This window comes from Rhincodon typus, chromosome 28, assembly GCF_021869965.1.
Source record: "Rhincodon typus isolate 14 chromosome 28, sRhiTyp1.1, whole genome shotgun sequence".
Classification (NCBI taxonomy): Eukaryota; Metazoa; Chordata; class Chondrichthyes; order Orectolobiformes; family Rhincodontidae; genus Rhincodon; species Rhincodon typus.
In genome coordinates, this window is record NC_063359.1 from 16,545,325 (window position 1) to 16,568,696 (window position 23,372).

The window sequence follows — 23,372 nt, forward strand, 5'->3', positions numbered from 1 at the left end:
CTGTTTTCTCCTTCACAGATGCTGCCAGACCTGCTGAGCTTTTTCAGCAACTTTGTTTTTGTTCCTGATTTACAGCATCCGCAGTTCTTTTGGTTTTTATTTATGTTACCCACTGAGTAATGGTTTACAGACTGAGCAACATATCCCCAGTTAGAGGATGAAAGCAAGTTTGCATGCTTGCAACTAGGACAGTGAATGCTTTGAAATGCTTAGAGAAAAAGGAAGCTGTTTCTAGATAAGTATACTACACTCTTAGTTGAATAGTTTTAAGTGAATGTTATTTGAGTCTAAATGCTTTGATTTTGGAGTTCTGCACCTAACAGCTGTGATTCAATTACTCCTGCCAAACGGAAACATTTTCATCTGCCTTTGCAGCTAGTGTGTTTCTCCAGTAATTTCTGTTTGTGACCCTTATGAATTGGTGTGTTTCAATAAGGTCACCTCTCATTCCTCTAAACTCCAATGAGTAGGCCCAATCTACTCAATCTTTCCTCATAATAGTCTCTTCATACTCAAGATCAGTTTAGGAAACCTTCTCTGGACTGCATCTAGTGCCAGGTCGATCTTTCCTTAGACATGGGGCCCAATACTGTTCACGATACGGAGGTGCCAGTGTTGGAGTGGGATGGACAAGGTCAGAAATCACATGACACCAGGTTATAGTCGACAGGTATATTTGAAATCACAAGCTTTTGGAGTGCTGCTGCTTTGTCAGTGAAGTCCCTTTGCCTGAGGAAGGAGCAGCACTCTGAAAGGTTGAGATTTTGTATAAACCTGTTGGACTATAACCTGGTGTCGTGTGATTTCTGACCTTTAATACTGTTGACAGTATCGCAGCTGTTGTTTAACTGATATCGCTTCAGCAAAACCTCCCAACTTTTACACTATATAAAATATACTACAAGGTCTGATCTAAAGCAGCCAATGCACTGCCCATTGCGGAACTAGTCTCAAAGGTTCTCTCTTCATAAGCCCTTTTTATCCCGTGGTAAGAAAGCAATTGTCAGCATTGAACAATATTTGGTAGGTTTTTTTTCGCAGAACTCCATGAATCACTGTTACGTTCTAAGCTAGGTTTCAATGGCAAGTTGTTAAATTCAACCATTGGTTGAAATACAGTAATCTCTCCATTATCTGGCACACATAGCGAATGAAGGGAGGGATGGCAGTCGGTGGGTTGCCGATTCGCTGAATCTGCAGGCTACCTGAGTGGCAGCTGGGAGAACTCGACATGTCGCTGCCACAAGATGAATGTGCCAGGACTGCTCATAGATACTGTTAATAAAGTTTTGATCAAAGGAAGAGAGAGGGTGGCAAACAAGTGATCAGTTCTCAGAGTGAGGAATCCTACCCCCAATGCAATAAGTCAGTCACTGTGCCTTTGTAACAGTGTAACTTCTTTCAGGGGATTACCATTCTGATTTCCTCTTTTGAATATCACCCTCTTGCATTGTGGGAAAACTACTGCATACAGTAGGAAGGCATCTCTTTATTTGCCGGCTGTATGAGAATTCCGGATGTTTGGGCACTGGACAACGTAGTCCTTGTTGCTATAATAGTGTACTTAATTAATACATTGGTAATACATTTCTCTGAACATACCAGAGCAAAACAGGAATGTTGAAGTCAAGAACAAAAGACATTTGTTTACTTTAATTATTTCTGTAAAGAAGTAATGAGAAGTGTGGAAACCATCATTGCTGACAATTCTAGCTGAATCTGTTTTAAGAGACCGTTTATTTTTGGATTAAAGTTTTGGTTAAAGATACAGGTGTAAGATCACCTAAAATATTTGTGCGATTCTAAAATTCTGCTTTAAAATGTCAAATAGAAGATAAGGAACAGAGAGAACTTGTTATGAAGAATGATGTAGCACAGTATAGAGACAAAGTATAATTATAACTCTTTCACGTGTAAGTAGCCCTATTATACCTTGTTTCCAAGATGTGATATTGTGCAAGACCAAACCAGATCTTCTGAAAGGGCTCCACTGAAAATGTTAACTCTTTCACATCTTCTGTAATTCCAAAATTTTCAGTCTGCTTTTCCTATGTTACAGGCTTTTCTGAATATCTGAAAAAGTCAGAGATATCAATTAAAATGGTTTTGTTTGAGTGGGAATCCAGACACGGTGAAATGGAATTTAGGTTTGTAAAAAGAAATTTAACTAGTGGAGATTCTTGGGCTTGTGATATCAAAATTCACTTGCAGAAATGCAAGTCTGCTGTTACTTCAAACTTCTTGTGCATTGGTCTGTAAAATGGTGAGATGAAAAGCAGCGCATGCATGTGTATTTTGATCATTGTGTACAACTTGCTTCCTTGGTTACTGAATAAGGCCAGCGCTATTAAGTAAATTGGCATTTGCAAAATATTTTCACTTCTATTCTTCAAGCTGCGCAATGTTTTCTACTGTTTGTTTTAGCCACAGGCATTAACTATATCACCATAGTCATGTTTTCAACAATTTTTAATTTTGTTTGGGATAGGTTGGATTTAAAAGCAGATTGCACAACACAGGAATGGACATGCCTGTACAGATAAACCTATTCTGTGACATTCCTGTTAGGATCATCCATTAACCAAGCAAATATAATTTTCAAGTGGTGAGTATACTCCAATTGAGTTCAGACTCTTAAGCGAGCATTGATCTGAGTCTTTAACTTTCTGTTCCTTCCAGATAATATTTACATTTGAACATTGTTTGAAGGGCTGCAAGAGAGTATTATAAATCTGGCCTACAATGGCTCAATGAGTTTAGTTAAAGAATAATTGAGCCCCATCTATCATATATTGCAGTACCATCCACTGGTTGCCCCTCAGTCATGTTTTCTAAATATTTGATATTCTTTATGAACCCATTAGGAAATATTATTATACACCTCTCGAACAAATTGAATGTGAACCCAAACCTCCTGGCTCAGAGGTAAGGACACTACCATCACACCACGAGAGCCCCTTTTTTGAACAAATGCTGCAATCTGGCTTTCAATGCTGAGTTGAAGCACCTTTTGATTAGTGGTGGTAGAAAGTAGCCACTGTTCTGTATTAACAACAAGTCCCTTGTTTTACCAAGTATGATGTAGTGTATTGCATAATACTGTAGCAAGATGAACAACTTGCATCGACCAAGTTAGCTATAATTGCAAAGATGATCAGGAGGCAGAGATGGCACATTTGTCCTCACAAGGACTTTGAGGTTAGGCTGCTTTTTCTCCAGGCAAATGCATATCATCAGATTGAATACAGCTTCAACATTAACTCTTTCAGGACCATTACCTTTTACAACTCAATCAACCAGGAAAAGTTCCAAGTGTAATACCAGGTATATGGAGTGTGTTAACAGAGGTAATAGTATTGACAGTTTCAGTGCACGCAAAATGAACATCAGCCAAGGTTCTCTCACTCCTGATTGCTATTAACACATTTCTGTGGCTATTATTCAATAAACTCTGGCTGCCAGAGTCAATAAATGTGAAGCTGGAAAAGCACAGCCGGTTAGACAGCATCTGAGGAGCAGGGAAGTCAACAGTTCAGGCTAAAACCCTTTGTCAGGATTGGGGTTGGGGGGAGGGGAGCCCAGAAATAAATAGAGGGAGGAGGCTGGGACTGGGAGGAGGGTAGGTGAAATGGAGATAGATGGATGCAAGAAGGGGTTTACTTTGGTTAGTGGGAAGGGTGGAATGGAAAGTTGATTCAGAAGATGGATATGTTGGGAATGGAGAGATTTTGAAGCTGGTGAAGTCAACATTCAGACCATTGGGCTGTAAGCTCCCAAGGTGAAATATCAGGTGTTGTTCTCCCAGTTTGTGTTTGGCCTCATTCTGACAGTGGAGGAAGCCAAGGGTGGATATATCACCGGGAGAGTGGGAGGGGGAGTTAAAGTGGAACGCAACCAGAAGGTTGCACTGGTTAGTGCATGCAGAGCGCAGATGCTCTGCAAGCTGGTCCCCAAGTTTGCATTTGGTCTCCCTGATATAGAGGAGACCACATCAGGAGCAATAGATACGGTAGATGAGGTTTGGTGAAATGCAGGTGAATCTCTGCCGAATTTGGAAGGATTGTTTGGTGCCTTGGACAGAGGTGCGAGGGGAGGTGTAGGGGCAGGCGTAGCACCTCCTGTGGTTGCAGGGAAAGATACCAGGTGTGGTGGTGGCATCTGATTGTAGGTGTGGAAATGACGGAGGATGATGCATTGTATTCAGAGGTTAGTGGGATGGTATGTGAGGACCAACAGGACTCTATCCTTATTGTTGTGGGGGGAGAGGGTTTGAGGGCAGAAGCAGAGGAAATAGGGAGGGATGCGGTTGTGGGCATCCTTAATAACATAAAAGGGGAAACTATGGTCTCTAAAGTAGGAATATGTCTGGGAAATCCTGGAGTAGAACGCCTCATCCTGTGACTCCCACCTACGTTCAGGACACAACCCATGCCCTCCACCTTTTCCAAAACTTTCAACTCGCAAGCCCCCAACATGTCCATCTTCTGACTTACCTATCCACTCCATCCTTCCCATTGTCCAACCACAATAACCCCCTACCTGCATCCACCTATCTCCATCTCACCTACCCTCCTCCCAGCCCCACCTCCATCCCTCTTGTCTATTTCTGGGCTCCCCTCCCCATCCCCAGTCCTGACGAAGGATTTCAACCCAAAACGTTGACTTTCCTGCTCCTCAGATACTGTCTGACCGGCTGTGCTTTTCCAGCTTCACATTTATTGACTCTGGCTGCCAGCGTCTGCAGTCCTTATTGTCTCCAAACTCTGGCAGCCCTCAGTTTTTCAGATTCAGGCAAGCTTGTTATGTTCACACCACCAGCTTGAGGGAAGAAAATCTTGAAACCACTATCTTGCTCCATTATCCAAGACAGCTCTGACATTCTGAGATGTGACATCTGAATTGTATCTTTGCAGTTTAGACTCAAGAAAGTTTTAGTTCATTAACCTATGAACAACTACATTTTATATCAATATGCATGAAATCGTGCGTAGCATTTAGCAAACTTAGAAACCGTAGGTACAGTGCCTATTATTCATAATCACAAGCTGTTCTTAAAGTAAATAAAAAAAAAGACATTAAGCACTTGGGGCAGTGCAGAAAAGAGACACAAGATTGAACCCCTGCATCTGGGCTGTGCCTTATGTGAAAGACTGCAGAAACCTGAGTTCTTCAGCCAAGATAAGATGATGATTGCCAGCTATATAAGATTGCCAAAGGTTAACCTGGAATATGACCTTGAATTGTCTGTGGTCGCAGAATTTGGGACATACATTAAAATTAGCAAAATATCTTTTTAGCCCTGGTATCTTGAAATTATTTTTCATAACAAGAGTGATCAACTCAAAGAATATATCTCGCCAAATAGAATAGAAATTATCTAAGGAATAACTGAGGTTGCAATGGGGAACTTTATGATCACTTGAGGTGAATGAATGAAGATGGACAAAATGGTTATCCACACCCCATTGTAACCTTTGTAAAGATCTTGGAGAGAGAGAGGTGACCTAATAGAGGTTTATAAAATCATGAGGGATATAGATAGGGGTGTTAGCCAGAGGCTGAAAGACATAGAGAGAGAGAGAAAGGTACAAGCTGCTGGCGTTGCTGCCTGGTGACATATTAGCCAGAGGTGGCAGAAAGATAAAGAGAGAGGAGTACCAGCCACCGACATCGCTAACAGGAGGTACTGAATGCAAAGGTGCTGACACGAAGAAAGAAGCAGCTTGTGAACTAAAAATGACTTGCACCCAGGTGCTAGTTTGAGCCAATTTAAACCGGTTTGAATTGACTGAGTTCTGCAAAAAGTAAGAAAGAGGAGGTAATTCAAAAGTCTTATTTGGATGAGAAATAATGAGGTAATGGTACCTAGGTCTCTGGGCCAGGGCCAATAAGGTAAAGGCATGCGATAAGTGCATTAGCCTGAGCCAACAGGAAGAAGACAGCACGCCGTGAGAGAGACAGGAGAAAGAAAAAAAAGACCCTCGGGGCATGCAGCCAGCGAAAACTCTGGAGACCAACCATCGCAGATGTCAAGGACATGATGACGACATTGAGTGCAGCACCTGGCCAGCGTCAGCCCTCATCAGCAGCACTAGCTATTCTGATCAGTTATTAGCTTTTATATTCTGTGACTACTTGGGGAGTGCCAGAGGACTCTAGTGGGTGTATAAGTATATCCTAGTTCAGTTTGTGGGACAATATATAAGGTCTAGCTATGTGATAAGAACATTTAAGCAACATGTGTCTTGGTTAATGCATTAATAAGGTAACTTGTGAGGTTATGAGAATTGACTCTTCTGCTCTCTGCATAAGCTGATAACTAGAGCTGGTGTTCTCCAGGCTCCCAACAACAGGGTTAATAGTAGGTGTCTTTTTTTTCTTTATTCATTCACAGGATGAGGGCGTCGCTGGCTAGGCAGCATTTATTGCCCATCCCTAATTTCCCAGAGGCCAGTTCAGAGCCAACCACCTTGCTGTGGGTCTGGAATCAGATGTAGGCCAGACCAGGTAAGGATGGCAGTTTCCTTCCCTAAAGGACATCAGTGAGCCAGATGGGTTTTTCCAACAATCAACAATGAATTCACGGTCTTCATTAGATACCTACTTCCAGATATTTATTGAATTCAAATTCCTCCATCTGCCATGGCAGAATTTGAACCCAGCTGCCCAGAATGTTATCTGGGTGTCTGGATTAACAGTCCAGCGATAATTTCACTAGGGCCATCGCCTCCCCCACGATTTCCCTGAGAAGGGGGATTTCAATACTAGGGGGCATATTTTTAAGGTGAGAGGAAGGAGATTTTAAAAAGTCATGAGGGGCAACTTTTTTACACAACGGGTGGTTTGCGTGTGGAATGAACCTCCTGAACAAGTGGTGGATGTGGGCACAGTTACAAAGTTTCAAAGACACTTGGAGAAGTACATGAATAGGAAAGGTGTGGAGAGATATGGGCTAGGAGGAGGCACATGGAACTAGTTTAATTTGGGATCATATTCGGCAGGAACTGGTTGGACCGAACGGTCTGTTTCCATGCTGTATGACTCTACGAAAGGCACAAAGATACAAGCAGATTCTGTGCAGCCTTTGCAACGGAAAACCTATTCAGATGAGGAACAAATATCTCATGGCCCTATAACTTAAGGAAAAACTAGTCAAACTCAGAAATGATTAAACTGGCCAGACCTTGTTTGTTTTCCTTACTAAGAGTTTGGATGAGTACTATCATTTTCAAGTTTTACCACTTTTTCCTTCCAGAATGTCTGCCTAATGTTTATCTCTCTGATAAAGTGAGCAAAATAGATTCGTCATCGTCTCATTGCTCTCTGTGTGTATTTGTTGCTGCTGTGTTTGCTTAAAAACAACAGTAATGACCCTTCAAATGTTAATAAGTAGTCATGAAACAGGTTTGAATATCCTGAGACGATACAGCGTGGAGCTGGAGGAACACAGCAGGCCAGGCAGCATCAGAGGAACAGGAAAAGCAATGTTTCAGGGTTGGGACCCTTCCTCACGACTCATCCTGAGGTTATGCAAGACATTACACAAATTTAATCAATTGATTCTTTTAGGCTACTTTTTTCCAATCGAGTTACATTTCAGTGAAACAAAACACGTGTAATGACACACCATATTAAAACCTGTCTAAAATCCATCCTTCTCAGTTCAAATTCAACGTAGGTTTGTGGTTTTCAAATTTTTTGTTAGTGTCACATACTTCCCTGATACTTTTATTCTGCAACTTTTTCTGTTTAATACCTGATCCCATTAGCGTAAATCAGAATCACAGCTCGATCAGTCCTGGTGTTTTCAACATGTTGACTCAGACACACAACCAATAAAATACTCTAGTTTGGTCAAAGCTTGATTAACAGAATTTAAAATGCATATTAGTAGTTTTGTCTGGATGTAAGGATATTGACCAGCCAATGATCAAAACACCCACCAAAATAACTTGTTCACAAAATTTGCATTGTCTGAATCAAGAAGCAAAACTTTAGTGATGATGCCAATGGATCAGAAGATAATAGATTTCGAAGATCAATGGGCGGCATGGTGGCTCAGTGGTTAGCACTGCTACCTCACAGCACCAGGGACCTGGGTTTGATTCCACCCTCGGGCGACTGTCTGTGTGGAGTTTGTACATTCTCCCCGTGTCTGTGTGGGTTTCCTCCGGGTGCTCCAGTTTCCTCCCACCATCAAAAGATGTGCAGGCTAGGTAGATTGGCCATGCTAAATTGCCCGTTGTGTACAGGGATGTGTAGATTAGGAGGATGGGTCTGGGTGGGATGCTCTGTGTGTCGGTGTGGACTTGTTGGGCCGAAGGGCCTGTTTCTACACTGCAGGGATTCTATGATCTAAGATAGGAAAACATATTTTTGGATCTTTGAGGCTAAATTTACATGATATGCCCTGAAAACGCGCTACAGATGAATGTTTACTCAAGGAATACAGTTAAATTATGAAGAATGAAGTGTACAGTTTGATACTGCAGTTAAAAGAAGCATGTAAAGGACTTTGACAATGAATTTGATGCTCAAATGTCTTAACAAAAGCTAATGCTTTCCCAGAATAACTACAGTTCAAGATTGGCGACCTTTATTAGATTTTAGTACAGTTTCAACATTTGATATGACAGCACCCCTCTGTGACTGATTGGTGTTACTGCAGATCATCATAATCCCGCTCTGAGACTCAGTTTGGCAAATTCACAAAATACCCATAAAATGCAGAAGCCAATGCAATCAGCAAAAGCCATGGTGTCAGTCCTGCTTTAATGACAGTGGTCCACATTATATTCTGAGACAGTGCTCTAATATAGTGCTTTTAATGAGACGCTAAATATCTCATAGTAACTCAAAGTATCTCAAAGTAACTTGAAAATACCCTTGCAACCCAACCAGAAAATAGCAGGGACACAGACCTTAGCTTATTTACAGAATCAGTGGCAGAACCTTGTTGAGGGTCTTGCTTGCCAGCAGAACAACCCATCCAACAGTGGACATCCAACAGAGGCTGGTGGATGTCAAACTCAGCAGTGCCACTTGGGAGGCTGTTAAGGACAGGCTATGATTCCCGGGATCACAGAGCAACCCCAGCCAAAGGGAAGTCACATGCAGGTTGTGGATTTGCAGGATGGCAGTCTGGGGAGAAGAGGGCAAGGATGTCAGCAGCAAGGGCAGGCAGTGGTTCTCAGCATAGAAGTAGGCCATTTGGCCCATTAAGTATATGGTGACTTCTTCAAAGAGCAATCTAATTAATTCCACTATCCTGCTCTCTTGCATATCATTGGTAACTTTTTTGGACCATAACCTGTTCCCTAATCTGTTCTTCTGTTGTTTTCTCCATACGTTACTTATACTACTCTCCTGATTTATTACTTACCTTTTATTTTTTCATTTAGTTTGGTACTTAAAACACTATTCTTCCTTTTATCTATTCGTCCATGGGATGTGGACACTGCTGGCTGGGCTAGCATTTATTGTCCATCTCTAGTTGCCCCTTGAGAAGGTGGTGGTGAGCTGCCTCTTTCAGCCTCAGCAGTCCATTTGCTGTAGGTAGACGCTGGGAGGCACCAGGGAGGGAGTTTCAGGATTTTGACTTAGTGAGAGTGAAGGAAGGATAATTTGTTTCCAAGTCAGAATGGTAAATAGCTTGGAGGGGAACTTGCAGGTGGTGGTGTTCCCAAGTATCTGCTGCCCTTGTCCTTCTAGAAGGTAATAATTCTGTGGGTTAGTTAATATAGAACAGTAAAACATGTAACTAGTTATGAAGTAGAAATTACAGCAGACATTTTCTATGTGTACAACTTGCAGGCTATGGGGAGGCGATGGCCTAGTGGTATTATTGCTGGACTGTTAATCCAGAGACCCAGATAACATTCTGGGGACCCAGGTTTGAAACACGCCACGGCAGATGGTGGAATTTGAATTCAAGAAAGAAATATCTGGAATTAAAGATCTAATGATGACCATGAATTCATTGTCGATTGTTGGAAAAACCCATCTGGCTCACTAATGTCCTTTAGGGAAGGAAACTGCCATCCTTACCTGGTCTAGCCTACATGTGATTCCAGACCCACAGCAAGGTGGTTGACTCTGAACTGCCCTCTGGGAAATTAGGGATAGGCAATAAATGCTGCCTAGCCAACAACGCCCTTATCCCGTTAACGAATAAAGGGAAAAGTAAAGACCCACGACTAACAGCCAGACAGAGTTGCAACACTGTATACTTGGAACACATGGAGTCCTTCAAGGGTAATTCTTTTAAAGACAAGACACACTAGTCACTGGGCTAGGAATTTAATGGACCACGTAATGCCGCTATGGCAGGTGACACCATCCATCACTGTACTAATGATTGAGGCTGATGGGCTGGTAATTAGTCGGGTTGGATTTGTCCTGCTTTTTGTGTACAGGACATACCTGAGCAATCCTTCATGTTGGGTAGATGCTAATGTTATAGCTGTACTGGAACAGCTTGGCAAGATCTAGAGCACACACCTTCAGTACTATTGCCAGAATATTGTCAGGGCCCAATGCCTTCATAGTATCCAATGCCTCCAGCTATTTCTTGATACCACATCGAGGAGAATGGAATTGACTGAAGTATGGCATCTGTGATGCTGGGGATCTCAAAAATATGCTGGGGATTTCAAAAATATACTTTATTTATAAAAATAACTTAATATACATTCATAATCACATAAACAATTCAGTTCTGTACACTACCATTTGGAGAAACAAAACAAACATTAGAGTTGACTGTATCTAGCAAACAAACCCAAAGCATTTCTTACTTATACAAAACTATAATTACATGCTCTTGAGGTATGGGGAGACTCCAGTAACTGTACAGAACCCATTTAACTTTGGTTGAAAGACCTTAGACGATGGTCTTTCCCCACTGTGCCTTAGCAGCAACTGCCCCAAGCTTTAGTGCGCCCCTCAGCACGTAGTCCTGGACCTTGGAATGTGCCAGTCTGCAACACTCCATCGAAGCCAACTCCTTGCTCTGGAAGACCAACAAGTTTCAGGCAGAGCAAAGAGTATCTTTCAGTGACTTGATGGTCTTCCAGGCGCAGTCAATGTTTGTCTTGGTATGCATCCCGGGGAACAGACCATAGAGCACAGAGTCCTGCGTCACGGACCTGCTTGGGACATATCTTGACAAAAACCACTGCATCTTTCTCCAGACTTCCTTTGCAAAGGCACATTTCAGCAGGAGATATCTAACAGTCTCTAACCTCCCACAGCTGCTTTGAGGACAGCATGCGGAGGTGTGGAGAGTCCAGGCCTACATGAAGAATCTCACAGGTAGTGCCCTACTCACCACCAGCCAAATGACGTCTTGGTGCTTGTTGGAAAGTTCTGGTAATGAGGCACCCTGTCAAATGACTTTGACAGTCTGCTCAGGGAGCAAACCAACAGGATCCACCCTCTCCTTTTCCCGCAGGGTCTCGAGGATGCTATGTGCTGACCACTTCCTACGGACTTGTGGTCAAAGGAGTTATTCCTTGCAAATTTCTCCACGTAGGACAGGTAATACGGTATGGTCCAACTACTTGAAGCATACCATAGCAACAAGGCTTGTCCCATCCTTTGCAACTCCGGGGACAGGTAGAACCTCAGTACACAGTGACACTTGGTGTTTGCATTCCAAGGGTCTACGCACAGCTTGATGCAGCCACATGCAAGGGTGACCATCAGGATGAGGGTGGTGTTGGGTACATTCTTCCTGCCCTTGTCCAGAGCTTTGTACATAGCGTCCCTGCAGACATGGTCCACTGCATGAAGTGGAAGATGGCTTGGGTGACTGCAACAGTGCTGGTTTGGGGAATGGGCCAGAGCTGTGCCACAAATAATAACAGAGAAGGTGCCTTACACCTGATGACCAGGTTTTTACCCACAATGAAGCAGGAGCGGTTCTCCTAAAAGACCAGTTTCTGCCTCACCTTGGCAATGCACTCCACCCAAATTTTTGTGCATGCCCGAGCCCCTCCAAACCATATTCCCAGCATGTAGAGATAATCTGTCCTGATGGTGAAGGGGATAAAGGATCGGTTGGTCCAGTTCCTAAATAACATGGCCCCGCTCTTACCTTGATTAGCCTTGGCTCCCAAGGCCGGTTTGAATTGGTCGAAGATTCTCATGAGTCTGTGCACTGACAGCAGATCCGAGCAGAAAATGGTGACATCATCCATGAACAGGGAGGCTTTGATCTGCAGGCCTCTGCTGCCTGGATTAGTCACCCTTCTCAGGCTCACATCCTTCCTGATGGATTTAGCAAAAGGCTCTGTACAACACTGTTGGATCATCCATTTGGCACCTATGGCTGAAAATTGTTGCAAATGCTTCAGTCGTATCTTTTGCATGATGTGCTGGACTTCCTCTTCATTGAGATGGTCATATTTGTTGACCCTCCTTCCCCATTGAGTTGTTTAATTATCTGCCATTCACAGCTGGATATGGCAGGTCTGTGAAGCTTAGGTCTGAATTCATTGGTTGTGGAATTGCCTAGCCCTGTCTATCACTTACTGCTTGTGCTGTTTGGCATGCACGTAGTCCAGATTTGTAGCTTCAACAAATGCCTATCTTTTCCCAGAATTATAGGATCTCCTGTGATTAATGCTTTCCCAATCTTCTTCCTGGCCATCCTGTACAATGGAGTCACTTGCAGTAACTTGGATTTGGACCTGCCTATCTTAGTGGCACTGAAGACATCCCAGGTGTTGTGCATGTCAGCAAGGAATTGTAGCTCCTTAGTTTTCTCAGTCCTCTATTGGTGTTTGATTTCCTTCATTCTTCATTGTGACGCTGCCTTTGCTGTTTAATGATCCTTGCCTTGCTGATGATGTTTTGCCAGGCATGGAGAGCTTTCCTCTTCTTGTTCATTGAGATCTTGGATGAGGGAGGGTTGAATTCCCCTGGATAGACGCCTTGTGATGTCTTTTAATGTGGGAATGCTGTTGCATATCAGCAGACACACAGAATTTGACAGAAGGTAGATTGAGCACCAGCAGTAGCTGGTGACTGGGGATCTCCCTGCCTTCACTCACTGTCACAGTTGTCAATGTCAGATGAGTATGTTTTGCCTGGATCACCACTGAGGACTCATTTTGGATTGCACTTTGTCTGGTTCCTCCTCTTCAAGCTTACCCTCTTGGGTAGCCTTGCAGGAGTTGAGAACTCTATGGGCATAGGTCTCAGGATCAACAAAACACTTCAGCCTCTTCACCACAGTGCGCTGGCAATCCAGGGAAAGGCAAGCACCTGCTTGTACTCCCCAGAGGAGCCATTGTTCTTAGCAGTAATGAGAATTCAACTTTGGCTGGGGAGCAAGATGCACTCAGGAGACTCTTGCACTCCTTGTGTGATCCACCCTTATTGCATGATAATTCTCTCTCTGTCAGTGGCCTCTTAAACAATGGGGTTGCCATAACCAGAAGCATGTTGTCCCTATAGATCTCAACCGCATGGATGCATTGCACTGACACCACTTGTTGCTTGAGTTCCAAACCCTGGAGCTTGTGTGACTATGGAGCAGCCAACACTTCCTGCACATCTAACTCCTAAATGGAACAGGATGTACATTCCACAGGATGGAACTGCCCTGGCATACCACTTTTCACAAGTTAATTAAACATTAACAGAAGCAAACTAAAAGATAATAACCTTTTAAAACAAAACTGAACAGCTACTCACTGATCAATTTCTCTCGTCAGTTTTACTTTTTCAAACTTTAGGTCTCTGTCTCTTCCATCTTCTCCAGCTGCTCAGCCATGTCTCCTTCATGTCTGTATCACCAACAGCCTCTCTGAACTTCTTAAGGAAAGAAAGAAATGACTTTCTGTTTAGGCCACCCTCAGACTGACTTGCATACTTGTCATGACTTCTATTTGGGGTGAGGAAGTGGTGTATTAGTAATGTCAATTGACTAATAATTCAGTTAGGCTCAAGCTAAAGATGTGAGGACATGGGTTCAAATTCCAGTGACTAATTGTCAGCTATCAATTCAATTAATATATCTGGACTTGAGAAAAGCTAGTTTCAGTATTGCTGACCACGGAGTTACTGTTGTAAATTCTTAGCTGATCTAACTCATGTAATTTAGGGAAGAAAATCTGCCATCCTTATCCTACATGTTACTCCAGACCCAGAGCAATGACACTTAATTGCTTTCTGACTTGGTCCAGCCCATTGCTGAGTTCAAGGGTAATTAGGGCTGGGCAATAAGTGCTGGCCTTGCCAGTGATGCCCACATACTATGAAAGAATAATTGATTTTAAAAACTATTCGATTCTGATTTATTCCATCAGCATTGAGTGAGACTCTAGCTCACTTGTACTCCTTATTAAACTGGCTAGTTTTCTGTCTCAGTGATTAGCACTTCCCAGAATAATAAGTGAAGGTGAATAAATGCAGCCTTGCCAGTGTTACCAAATATTAATAAAACCTAGGAGTAACTGAAGAATAATCATCATCCATTTTAGCACACTCTCTCCAGATGTAAATCTTACAAACATTCATTTCACCACAAAATATCAATTAAGTCCCTGAAATATAGATTACAAATTACATCTATATTGCTGCAATGTGCTTGAAGCTACACAAATACAGATATAATGTGACTGCAAGAGTATACTTACTGTCTGTTATTTCCTCAGCTATGGTTTCACACTCTCTCAGGTCTTGGCTCCAAGGCAGAAAGAGCAAAAATAAACTGTGAAGGAGGAGGAAAGCACACAAAAGCACATTCTTGAATGATACAGTCACAGCCTTTAACATTATGAAGATAAGCGACTTCTTCTGTGCAACAGTTCCTTCTGCCCTTCCTCCCATTACTAGGCAGACAAAATATTTGATCGTGCATACACACCGATTCATATGAAATACTTTTCAATGAGTTCAACTAAGTCAGGACCTAAAGCTTTGGTTCTGTCCATGTGATGATTTTGTACCACCTACTTAAATCTTCATTCTTTCTACCGGTGACACAGTGGTGAGCTTGGAGTAGGATAGTATCGTATGGAATCCTGGAAGCAGGACAGCGGCATACCGGAACCCTGTCACCTTCCCATCTCTGCCAGGATTACCTTCCTGGACAGGAAAAGACCAATGAATGACCACTTGAGGGCCCCTTGCTGCTGCCTCTAGGAATAAACTGGCTGTGGCTGGGCCATATGCCAACTGGATGTATGGCAGCTGAATCTGTACAGTCAGCTTGTGTCTTCTGGGGGATTGGGAGCCCCTCAATCATAGGCACGTGGTGTCTGATTGAAAGATTGGACATGAGGTGAGGAGTGCCTTCTTGCTGGCTCTCTGGCCATTTGGAAAGACCCCTGATACCTCTGTAAGGTTCTATTCACTGAATGTAATGTAGGTATCAACCACATTCTACAACAAGCAAGACACCAAGCCACAGGCTCTTTGACACCACCTTCCAAGTGATCGCAACATCAATCAGCTATAAGAGGAAGAGCAGCAGGACAGTAGGAATGTCAATATTGAAAGTTCCCCTCCAAGTCAGACATTGTTTTGACTTGGAAGTAAATTACTACTCCTTCACTGCTCTGGGCCAACATTGTGGGACTCCTTAACCAACAATACTTTGGATGCATCTATAGTACATGAACTGCAGCAGTTGAACAAGGCTACCACTTTCCCACGAGTCATTATGGATTGACAATAAATATTAGCTTTGTCAGAAGTTCTTGCATCTCATGAGTAAATAAAAAACTGGTAGTATCACTTTTAGTTTTTTTAAGATCTCTTTTCTCCATGTGTTTTTGCATTAATTTATTTTCATAGTTAATCATAGTTGATCGCTTACTATGCATGAGTTTGGACTAACAACAAACTTCACAATTTCTGCAATCCAAACCGATCTATGCTTTCTCCCTGACAAATGCTGAAGTGCCAAATTTGTCACAAAGTGATATTGACGTAGAACTTCCTGGCATTGGGAGTTCCAGCAGTTCCTGACCCAGGCACCTATCTCAAATGACTGGCTCACAGAAATTACAAAGGCACAGGGGGACCTACTGTATCAACACTTTTTAGCACACTGCAGCTAATTTAGGGAGTGCTCTGCAATATTTATTGTTTTCAGTCCCAGGCTTTCCTCATAATATAGTTTGGCATTGTTAATGACCCTCAGAGTTTTCTCTTCTAGTCAATTGACAACATTGCAGCTCATTGAATGTTCTGACAGATGATCCAAACTGTTTCTCAAGTTACTTGACAATTGCCACACCAACTTAACGGCCCTTCTTGGAATTTGCTGGGATGTGCTTCTGCATTATTGCTTTGTAGTGGTCCTTTCATGTTGTGATCTCTGCTTTAGACAGTCCCCTGAGATCAAAGATAGTTTGCATCCAGTTTGATGGGTTCCGTAATGGCCGATAGGTCCAATAAGTGACTCTACCACAGGTAGGGCAATGCTTCTTTTAAGGATTGTGTAGATAGTTTGTTTGGAGATTTGTGCACTTCAATGTTGCCTCTGCAGATTCCTGACAAAGTCACCTGACATGAATGGTGCCTTCTCAGATGAGCCTTCTGCATGCTGGTTGGGCACAAGCCAAGGTCTTCCAAGAGTCGGCAGGTATGTTGACCTCTTCTGAGATTCTTCAAGGATGTCCCTAAAGCCCTTCAACTTCTTGGAAGTGTTTTCTTGCAACTCCACTTAATGACAACATGTGTACCTCAGTGATTACACGCTCAGAAAATTTGTATTTTTCCGATCATGAATCAATTATTAACACAAAATATTTTTCATCACCTCACGACTTCTATTCCATTTAAAGAAATGCATCAAACATTAAAATTAATATGAGGAAACAAGTAAGAAAAATAAGATCAAGGAATTTTATGTTGACATAGCTTCCTTATTTACAATAAGCTACATATTTACTATTCCCTCAACGAAGCTATGACAAAATTTCCAATATGACTCTTTAACTCATTGGTTATCATTGTTTATTTCTGAGTGAAGAGTTTCAATTAATGATTTGAAACCTATCTCTAGTTTTGGACACAAGACATGAAACATTAATGTTCCTCAAAAAAGCCCTTTTTGTCAATGTTTGCAATGTTGTAAGAGATAGACAATTGAGATCGTTGTACTCGTTGTAAACCTTATACGGGGACTTCATTCCATGATAAGGTTTTTTTGCAATTGCGCTCATTGGAAATGTACAGAAATGATCCAAGAACCACCAATAAATATTTTCAATTCATTTCTAAATGTTGAAAGGTCTGGGTGGGGTTGATATAACTCTGTAATTGGACTAGAATAGAATTATTTAAAAAGATCACTCAAATATTTGTTGATGCCGAAGTCTTCAAATTCCATTATATCTGAGTGTGTTGCTTAAAAAAAAAACAAATCATAATACTCAGAAAAGCTGATGAGCAATTTCAAAACAATTATAAGCCAAAAGAACTTACAACTGAAATACAATAGCAGGTTGTGACTAAGCCTACAGCTTTAAGGCAACTGAGGCATGTTGACTCACTTAATCCTCTACTTTTCATGTATTGATCTGGTCCTGTGTGGGGAAGGCTCTAAATAAAGTGTGTTGCCTTATGAATTCTGTTGAATTTAGGCTATAAGCACAAAAAGAAATTCAGACACTGACCCTATAGTAAATACAAGACAACAAGGTGCAAGGCTGGATGAACACAGCAGGCCAAGCAGCATCATAGGAGCAGAGAGGCTGACGTTTCGGGCCTAGACCCTTCATCAGAAAAGGCTGAATATGTGCAGAATGGGCTGGAACAATGGATGACACTCTTCAAATGTTTATCATCCTTCTTAAAACACTATAATGAAAAACTGTAAAAGAAAAGAAGACTAGGAGGAAATTTTTTTTGTGAGTTAGGATCATGTTGCATAATTCATTTTATATTTCTGTGATGTCTAAAACTCAAAATCTTATTTATGATATAAATAGGTACAATGAGGGAGAGGAAAGTTGTGCTGTTGTCATAGTGAAAGCTGTGGCTATATCTAATATTCCAGTAGTTGAGTGAAGGGGAAAGAGATATTTTGAAATAATCGGTTTAGAAATTTTGAAAGAGGAAGTGGTAAATTTCTGACGTTTATTGAGTTTGCTAGCATTTCGAAGCTTACTGCCATACCACAGATGCAACCAGAATGAAGTGTAGGATACCTCTAAATATAAACAGTTGATAAAAATCACAATTTACCGTTCACATCCTCAAAATACATCACGCCCACTGAGGGATGTTTTAAATATAGTAATGTGGCAATGCAGCCACTTCCTTGTGTTCAGCAGGGTCCTCACACAACAATGAGAAAATAGCCATTTAACCTGCTTTAATAGTGTTAGTTGAAGGATACTAATGACCAGGACACTCAGGTGAATTCTATGGCACTCCTCATATAGTACCATGTGATTTTAACATCAGCAGAGAGAACAAACAGGGCCTTGGTTTTCATGTCTGGCCTGAAAGGCAATACCTCTGCAAATGAGCACCCTATCAGTACTGCACTGAAGTCTGAGTGTGGACTATGTACTCAAGCCTCCAGAATGGTTAGAATAAAGTAATAGATATCAACATAAAAGTTGAATTGATTTGAGTTTTGTGCTTTCAGAAGGCAAAATTGAATACCACATGTCTGTGGGTGGTACCACCATTTGCTGAGTTGTAGGAGACAAATATTTCATGTCTGCCTTTTTGATTGAAATAATCGCTGAAACTTTACACTCACTGGGTTGCTTCCTTAATCTGTTGCGCTGTAATCAAGTAAGAAACAGGTTATACTGTCAAAAAGTTGGAAAATAAAGGCATGTTGACTCACTTAATCCTCTACTTTCCATGTATTGATCTGGTCCTGTGTGGGGAAGGCTCTAAATAAAGTGTGTTGCCTTATGAATTCTGTTGAATTTAGGCCATAAGCACAAAAAGAAATTCAGACACTGACCCTATAGTAAATACATGCTGAATATGTGCAGAATGGGCTGGAACAATGGATGACACTCTTCAAATGTTTATCATCCTTCTTAAAACACTAATGAAAAACTGTAAAAGAAAAGAAGACTAGGAGGAAATTTTATGGAGGTATTCAAAGTTATTGGTCCAGATAGTAGATAGGGAGAAACCTTTCCCACAAATGAAGGGATTAATAATGAGAAGGCACAGATTCAACGTAATTGGCAAAAGAAGGCAAAGCAACATGAGGAAAGGCAAGAAAGGAGGAGGGACGTTGCGTTTTTGATTAAGGAATATATTACTGCTGTGACTAGGGAAGATATTTAGAACATAGAACATAGAACAGTACAGCACAGTACAGGCCCTTCGGCCCACGATGTTGTGCCGAACTTTTACCCTAAACCTAAGGTCTATCTAATCTCCATCCCTACCTTATGCTATCATCCGTATGCCTATCTAATAGCTGCTTAAGTGCCCCGAATGAGGCCGACTCCACTACCGTCTCCGGCAATGCATTCCACGCCCTACCACTCTCTGAGTAAAGAACCTACCTCTGACGTCTCCCTGATATCTACCTCCTTTCACTTTAAAACTATGTCCCCTCGTAAAAGCTACCTCCACCCTAGGAAAAAGTCTCTGGCTGTCTACTCTATCTATACCTCTGATCATTTTGTACACCTCTATCAAGCCACCTCTCATCCTTCGTTGTTCTAACCTTTCCTCAACCTTTCCTCGTAAGACCTTCCCTCCATTCCGGGCAATATCCTGGTAAATCTCTTCTGCACCTTTTCTAATGTTTCCACATCTTTCCTGTAATGAGGTGACCAGAATTGGACACAATACTCCAGATGTGGCCGAACCAGGCTTTTGTATAGCTGAAGCATAACTTCACGGCTCTTGAACTCAATCCCTCTAATATTTCTGAAAAATCGTCCAGTGAAAATGTATGGGTAGAAATTACAAAAAAGTAAGGAACGATAATTTTGATGGGATTGTACTATAGGTCCCCCAATAGTAAGAGAGAAATTGAGAAATAAATATGTAGGGAGATCTCAGACATATGTATGTTGTGAAGGTGCTGGTGTTGGATTGGGGTGGACAAGATCAAAATCACATGACACTAGGTTATATTTAACAGGTTTATTTGAAGACACAAGCTTTCCAATGCTCTTACTAGAAGAAGAGCAAAACTAGACTTTCTTTTGGGCAATAAGGCAGGGCAGGTGACTGAAGTAAAAGTAGGGGAACACTTTGTGTCTAGCGTTCATAAGTCTATTAGTTTTAAAATGATTATGGAAATGGGTAAGCCTTCCATAAAAGTTAAAGTTTTTAATTGGAGTTAGGCAAATTTTAATGGTGTGAGACAAGAACTTTCAAAAGTTGATTGGAGAAGACTGTTCGCAGGTATACAGACATCTGACAAGTGGGAGGCGTTCAAGAGTGTGATGACGACAGTTCAGAGGCATTTTGTTCCTGTTAGACTGAATGGTAAGACTGGCAAGATTAAGGAACAATGGATAAATAAAGATACTGAGGTTCTAGTCAAGAATAAAAGAGTCTTTTTTTTAAATACAGACAACTTAGTTCAATTGAATCTCTTAATCAATATAAAAAGTGTAGGAGCATTCTTAAGAGAGAAATCAGGAAGGCAAAGGGGAGATATGAGATAGCACTGGCAGATAAGGTTAAGGATAATCCAAAGAGATTCTACAAGTACATTAAAAGCAAGGGGGTAACTAGAGAGAGGGTAAAGCCTCTTAAAGGTCAAGGATGTCATCTTTCTGTTGAACCCCAACAGATGGGAGAGATACTAAATGAATATTTCATGTCAGTTTTTACTGTGGAGAAAGAAATGGAGTCTGGAAAATGCAGAGAAATAAATTTTGATGTTTTAAAAACAGTTCATATTACAGAAGAGGAACTTCAGGAGGTCTTAGAGAATATAAAGGTGGATAAATCTCTGGGACCTGATCTAATGTATCTCAGAATGTTGTGGGAAGTAAGGGAGGAAATTTCGAGACCCCTTGCAGAAATATTTGCATCATCTACAAGTACGGGTGAGGTGCCTGATGACTGGTGGGTGGCTATTGTTGTACATTTGTTTAAGAATGGTTTAAGGAGAAACCAGGGAACTATAGACCTATGAGTCTGACTTCGGTTGTGGGTAAATTGTTGGAGGTGATTATAAAAGTTAGGATTTATGGACAGTTAGAGAGGCAAAAACTGATTAGGGATAGTCAGCGTGGTTTTGTGCAAGGAAAATGGTGTCTCACAAAGTTGATTGAGATTTTTGAGTAAGTTACTGAAAAGGTCAATCATAGCAGAGCAATAGATGTTGTTTATTTGGATTTTAGTAAAGCCTTTGACAAGGCTCCGCATGGTAGACTAATTAGTAAAGTCAGGTCACATGGGATTCAGGGTGAGCTTGTCAATTGGATACATAATTATCTTAACAGCAGGTAACAGAGAATAATGGTGGAGGGTTGCTTTTTGGACTGGAGGCCTGTGACCAGCAGTGTTCCATAGAGATCAGTTCTGGGTTCTCTTTTGTTTGTCATTTATATTAATGATTTGGATGAGAATATAGAAGGCATGGTTAGTAAGTTTGTGGACAACACTAAAATTGGTGGCATTGTAGACGGTGAAGAAGGTTTTCTGAGATTACAAAAGGATCTTGATCAAATGGATCAATGGCAGATGGAGTTCAATCTGGATAAATGCGAGATATTGCATTTTGTTACAACAACTAAGGGTAGGGCATATATAATTAATGCTAGGGCCTTGGATAGCGTGTAAGACAAAGGCACCGAGGAGTGCAGGTATATAATTCTTTAAAAATGCAAATACTTTGCATCATATATAGACAGGGTGGTTAAAAAGGCATTTGGCACACTTACCTTCATTGCTTAGTCCTTTGAATATAGGAGTTGGGATGTTATGTTGAGGTTTTATAGGACACTGGTGAGGCCTCTTCTGGAATACTGTGTCCAGTTCTGGTCAACCAGTTACAGGAAGGATATTATCAAGTTGGAGAGGGTTCAGAAGAGATTTACCAGAATGTTGCTGGGTATGGAAGGTTTGGGTTAGGGGGAAAGGCTGGATAGGCTGGGATTTTTTTCACTGGAGTGTAGGAGGTTGAGAGGTGACCTGATAGAAGTTCATAAAATAATGAGAGGCAGAGATAGAGTTGATGGTAGTTGTCTTTTCCCTAGGATGGGGGATTTCAAGACTAGGGGACACATTTTTAAGGTGAGAGAGAGAGATTTAAAAAAGATACAGAGGCAAATTTTTTACACAGAGGGTGGTTCGCGTGTGGAATGAACTTCCTGAGGAACTGGTGGTCACGCGCACAATTACAACATTTAAAAGACATTTCGATGGATACATGAATACACTCTCTCCGTGACTCCCTTGTCCGCTCCACTTTCCCCGCCAGCCCCACCACCCCCGCCACTTTTCCCTGCCACCGCAGGAAGTGCTACACCTGCCCCTACACCTCCCCCCTCACCCCCCTCCCAGGCCCCAAGAAAACGTTCCACATCAAGCAGATGTTCACCTGCACATCTGCTAATGTGGTATGCTGCATCCGCTGTACCTGTTGTGGCCTCCTCTACATCGGGGAAACCAAGCAGAGGCTTGGGGACTGCTTTGCAGAACACCTCCGCTTGGTTCGCACCAAACAACTGCACCTCCAGTCGCGAACCATTTCAACTCCCCCTCCCATTCCGCAGATGACATGTCCATCTTGGGCCTCCTGCAGTGCCACAACGATGCTACCCAAAGGTTGCAGGAACAGCAACTCATATTCCGCTTGGGAACCCTGCAGCCCAATGGTACCAATGTGGACTTAACAAGCTTCAAAATCTTCCCTCCTCCTACCGCATCCCAAAACCAGCCCAGCTCGTCCCCGCCTCCCTAACCTGTGCTTCCTCCCACCTATCCCCTCCTCCCACCTCAAGCCCCAACCCCGTCTCCTACCTACTAACCTCAACCCGCCCCCTTGACCTGTCCGTCCTCCCTGGACTGACCTATCTCCTCTCTACCTCCCCACCTACACTCACCTCTACTGGCTCCGTCCCCACCTCTTTAACCTGTCTGTCTCCTCTCCACCTATCTTCTCCTCTATCCATCTTGTATCCACCTCCCCCTCTCTCCCTATTTATTTCAGAACCGCCTCCCCCTTCCCCATTTCTGAAGAAGGGTCTCGGCCCGAAACGTCAGCCTTCCTGCTCCTCTGATGCTGCTTGGCCTGCTGTGTTCATCCAGCTGTACACCTTGTTATCTTATTGGTTTGAATGCTTTTTTTATACAAACAAGGTTCTCTGCTTTTTGCTTTTTGCTTTTTGTTTAAGCAGCTGGCAGGATGCAGGACTCTGTTCTCTATGTTCCTGGTGATGTACGCCGAGACAAACATCAAC

At 42.1% G+C, this 23,372-nt stretch overlaps 1 long non-coding RNA gene across 2 annotated transcripts; it reads right to left on the reverse strand.

Annotated features, from left to right (window-relative positions):
• Positions 1 to 1,812: 1,812 nt before the first annotated feature.
• LOC125486400 lies at positions 1,813 to 14,693 on the reverse strand. Of its 2 annotated transcripts, none has more exons than XR_007265077.1 (3): positions 14,646 to 14,693; positions 13,702 to 13,821; positions 1,813 to 2,073 (listed from the first exon to the last, which is right to left on the reverse strand). It is a non-coding gene; the product is annotated as an uncharacterized LOC125486400 (long non-coding RNA). The 2 variants fall into 2 exon arrangements; XR_007265078.1 differs by lacking the exon at positions 1,813 to 2,073 and adding an exon at positions 10,519 to 10,642.
• Between the last annotated feature and the right edge of the window lie 8,679 nt (positions 14,694 to 23,372).